Genomic DNA, 5,443 nt, shown 5'->3' on the forward strand with positions numbered 1-5,443 from the left:
ATAATGATGAACTTTGGATTTACCCAAGGTTATGCCTTAATTTCCCAAGACATCCTGAGACTGCATCACAAATTGTATAATTTCCCGACATCGATGAAATTGTATTCATTAAACAGAGCCCTTTTGGGGGGGAAATTTTTTAATGATTAAAGTGTAACATACACATTAGGAGATCATAATTATCTGACCATTCTGTTTCTGGCTTGATTTCCAAAAGCTCAGAATATGAGTCTAACATCCACCTACATAGTTCACATGTTGGTAGATTGGTAGTAGTGGAGTTGTTTGTTTTCTTTTGTTCAAAAGCCAAGGATGTAATGCATCTTTACAGTTAATACCTTCCCATCTTCACCCCTGAATTTTCAAAAGACTCCTTCAATAGTTAGCTACATAGTTCCCATTAAAGTCAAATTTCCTTAGACGAGGAAGTCACTGAATGCCTAATTACACATGCAATGCTGGAAAAAAAATATTAAGGCTACATTTACATTGCCAGCTTTCTTTTACCATTACACAACAGCAGATTTATTCTTTCATCTTGTATGTGAGCACGGCTCTTGCAAGCTTGTGGTTTTGTGTAACATATATTAGTATATCATTCACTATTAGCACCAACCTTGACAATCTAGAAGTTATGCCTCTCTCAATGTTATATATAGTCTGTCTTCTAAGCTAGAAACAAACCAAACCAAAAATAATCACCAAATCCCACATCCTGGCTGTCACTTACCCAGACAGAGTGACATTGCAACACCCCAGGGCCCCACAGATCTCCTGTGAGCTGTGTGGATTCCTGCCATGGGCTGCACCCACGCAACTATCAAATGCAATTCACTGGCAGAAAGCCCATTTAAACCTTTATCCAGCGGCATGCTCAGGGTTTTTTCTGGACAGGTTTCTTCTGCCTGTGGAAATAAGTGAGTGCTCGGTGATCAGTCACTGTCCAGGGATCAACCTAGGTCCTACTGAAAGTGACCTAGCAAAACGTGTCACGCATATATATGCACATTCACCTATGTTAATTTTCAAACACATAGACCTTGAAACATTCATGCAGTTTGATCAGAAGCAAAGCCTAATACCCACACTCTCAAACTCCAAGGTCAGAAAGTTACTAAAGAAAAACAGCAACCTTTAATTGAGCTGCTCTGCCAAGGCCTCAGGTGTGTGGGTGTCGCCTGGTTTTTCCAGATGTCAGCAGAGCGACAGGATTTGATAGATAGATAACTTAGCCCTCAACTCTTGGGAACTGCTACTTCAATGCTCAGATTGCCTACCAATTCACATTGCTAGCGGGTTCCCAGTAAGTGTGGCTGACAGACTGTCGAGCTGAGGCAGCTCTACAGGGGGAACAATTTGCTGAGTGGCTCAGCAAACGTCATCCTGTCACCGAGAGCCTCAGTGGCAACTCACTTGGGGAGCGATCCAGTGTCCTGGGCTCCTGCCCTGTGCTTTCTGCGTTTCTGCCAGAAGAAACCAAGTCATGACAATTCAATGCCTGAGACACTGGCATGAGAGAAACGGGGCTGGGTCCCGAAGCCTTGGAGCTTTCTGCTTTTCATAGCTGCTGTCACAGATGGCCCCAGGCTCTTAATATGAGTCCTGTGTTTGTAAGGGTGGGAGTCAGTGGTGAAATCCCCAGAAAAGTCTTCCTGGGGCTCAGAGAGCAAGAAGCAATGTCCTGTTGTTGGGTGGCACTAGCCTTGGCATCAGCTGATAGCCCCATCGCAAGGGGAGACAGACGCCTGAGGGCCAGATTCGCAAAGTCCCTGGGTTCTGCTCAGGCCTGGGGAATGGGATTGCCTGGAATGACAGTCTGACCCTTGCCCAGAGAGCCAGTGTCACAAGAGTGATAAAGACAAATAACATCTTAGTATTGTTGTGAAAATACAGTAGATTTGACATCTCAGACCTCCTGAAAGGGTCTCAGGAACTCCCAGAGGTCCATAGGCCACACTTTGGCACTCACTGACCCATCGCTTGACTTTGCTTTCATTATCTTGTCCAATATCCTATTTACTCATGTATCTATTTACTTGGCTGTCCCCTCCATGGAATGCAAGCTCCATAACAGCAGCAACTTGGTCTTTTTCTCCCTGTAACCACAGTTTCAGGGGTGATAGAGAATGCCTAGAACATAACATATGCACAGTATATTAGAATGCCTGGAAAAAAATGTGTGCACAGTATATTAGAATACGTGGAACATAATATGTGCACAGCATATTAGAATGCCTGGAACATAATATGTGCACAGTATATTAGAATGCCTGGAAAAAAATATGTGCACAGTATATTAGAATACCTGGAACATAATGTATGCACAGTCTATTAGAATACCTGGAACATAATATGTGCACAGAATGTGTTTTTACCTGAATGAACAAACACCTGGAGTAATGCAGCAAGACAGAGCTCCCTGGGCAAGTGCCAGGCTTCCTGTGAAAACACGGAGCATTTTGCATAGCACCTGGTACATGGTCTGCACTCAACACCCTTCCTCTCCATCAGGGCTGAGAAGAGGCAGTCTTGGTGGCAGACTTAATCCTCCAGGTCCCAACAGCCTTCTTAGGCCACATCATGGCTAAGGAGCTGGGTTCCTGATGGCCCTCCCTCAAGACAAGATCCTAGAGAAATCCTGGCTGCTCCTCAGGCACAAAGAATGATCCTCAAACATCAGAGTGGCAGAAAATCCTTCTTCCCCCAGCTAGGGTCTGACTGAACTCAACCAGAGTCCAAGTCCTTCAGTGCTGACTAGAGTTGACCAGAGTCAACTATTACCTAACCTGAATCCCAGTGTGAAACCAAAAAGAGAATGGGTAGAGCCACAAGAGGAAGTCACTAAGGTCTGTTTTCAAAGGAACCTTTTTGCAAACCTTTTTGATTCCTCCTGATTGGCATGTCTTTCCCACCCTACATATATCGTTCCTCCATAAGGTCCCTCTGTACTCCCTAGATCTACAATACAGGCAGGTCACCTTCCTCTGCCTCACTTCCTCTGGCCAGTTAGCATCATACAGTGGTTTAAATAAAATAAAATATGGTAGAACCTGTGTAAGTTGACCACCCAAGGGACCATAACAAACCAATCAACACACAGGGGTGGTCAACATGAGAAACTAGGCCTACTGTACTGACACATACATGTGGTACATGTCTGGTTGATGAAAACTAAATCAACTTAAGGAGGTGGTCAGTGTAGGGAGGTGGTCAACTATGGAAGTTCTACTATACACAAAAATTAATTCATGATGGAAAACAAACTTACACCTAAGGCATGAAACAATAAGAATTCTAGAAGAAAATGTTGGAAAAACTCTTAGAGGCTTAGGCCAGGAATTTATGAAGAAGACCCCAAAAGCAATCACAGCAACAACAAAAATTAACAAATGGGACCTGATTAAGTTAAAAAGCTTCTGCACAACTATGGAAACAATCAATAGAGCAAATAGCCTACAGAACGGGAGAAAATATTAGTGTGCTATATATCCAATAAGTGGCTAATAATAAGAATCCGTAAAGAACTCAAGTAAATCAGCCAGAAAAAAAATCAAATAACCCCATAAAAAAGGGGGTAAAAGATGTGAAAAGAAGCTTTTCAAAAGAAGGTAATAGCCAAAACCATAAGAAAAAAATGCTTAGGCTCAGTGCCTGTAGCTCAGCAGCTAGGGTGCCAACCCACTGGGGCTGGTGGGTTTGAACCTAGCCCGGGCCAGCTAAAAACAATAATTTGACAACAACAACAACAAAAATAGCTGGGTACTGTGGCAGGTGCCAGTGGCTCCAGCTGCTTGGGAGGCTGAGAGAAGAGAATCTCTTAAACACAAGAGTTTGAGGTTGCTGTGAGCTATGACACCACGGCGCTCTACCAAAGGCAGCATAGTGAGACTCTGTATCACAAAAATAAAAAAAGGAAGAAAAAGTGCTTAACATAGCTAATCATCAGGCAAATGAAAATTAAAGCCACAGTGAGCTATCAACAACTCCACTGAGAATAGCTGTTATCAAAAAATCCCCAAACAACAGATTCTGGCACTGATGTGGAGAGAAAGGAACACTTATACCTTATTGATGAGACTGCAAGCTAGTATAACCTCTGTGGAAAGTTCTATGGAGATACCTCAAAGGACTAAATGTAGACACCTACTATTTGATCCAGCAATCCCACTATTAGGTATTTACCTGAAGGAAAAAAAAGTCATTTTGTAAATATACATGTACTTGAATGTTTATTGCAGCACAATTCCAGCACTTGGAACCACCCAAGTGCCCATCAACACGAGTTAATAAAATGTGGTATATGTGTACCATGGAGTACTACTACACCATACGAAAAAATGGGGAACTAATACTTTATACAACAACTTGGATGGAACCAGAGACCATTCTTCTAAGTGAAGTCTTGTAATAATAAAAAAGGAAACACCACATGTACTCACTATTATATTAAACTAATCAATCTATGCCCACGTGCACGTTTCGTGCTAAAACTCAATGGAAAGCAAGCAGGTGAGAGAGAGCAGGAAGGGAGAGGTGAATTCACACCTAATGGATACAATGTGCACCATTGGGTGAGGGGCATGTTTCTAACTTTGACTTAAACTGTACAAAAGCAATTCATGTAACCCAAACATTTGCACCCCATAATATTCTGAAATTTTAGAAAATTAAGATAAAATAAAATACAGGAAGGACCTGTATTCTAACCACAGTGCTCTATTAGTCAGTGAATGTGAGTTCTGCTCCATAAGTTCAGGATACAAAAATAATGCTACATTGATTTTCTAGCCACTCATCCTGTCTGGCGACCACACCAGGCAAATATCCCACAGGCAAATATCACAGGCCTGTGATGGTCTCCACTGAGAGGTGCTGCTGCAGGGGCATGGGGACCTTTAGAAACTGGTAGTGGTCAGTTGATGGCAAGCTTTGTAGGCCTTGGTAAGGAAGGACTTTCACCCAACAGGTGGTGGACACCACGGGACGGCTGTGAGTGGAGGTGACTTGGCTAACTTGCTCTTTGTAAAGAGCACTCCTGCTGCCATTCAGAAAATAGATAGCAGGTGTGAGAAAGGGGCAAGAATGACAGCAGAAAAAGCATTCCAGGGCTCCGAAGGAGAGATGAGGTGACGTGGACTAGAGGAATAGCAGAGGAAGTGGAGAGAAGTTGTCTGGTCAAGATATATCTTAAAGATGGAATTGCTATGACTTGTGCTTGGATTGATACAGGTTTAAGGGAAATAGAATAAGCAAAGATGACCCCTGTGTGTTCAACCTGAGCAAAAACCAGGTGAATATTGGTAGTATTTACTGCAATGGAGAAGACTGAGATGGGAGAAGGTTTGGGGGATAAAATCAAGTTCCATTTTGAAGAGGCCCAATCTGAGATACCTATTGGACTTCCAATTGGAAATGTCAGATAGACAGAGGGACTTATGCAGGT

This window comes from Otolemur garnettii, unplaced genomic scaffold, assembly GCF_000181295.1.
Source record: "Otolemur garnettii isolate 467f Iridium unplaced genomic scaffold, OtoGar3 scaffold00024, whole genome shotgun sequence".
Classification (NCBI taxonomy): Eukaryota; Metazoa; Chordata; class Mammalia; order Primates; family Galagidae; genus Otolemur; species Otolemur garnettii.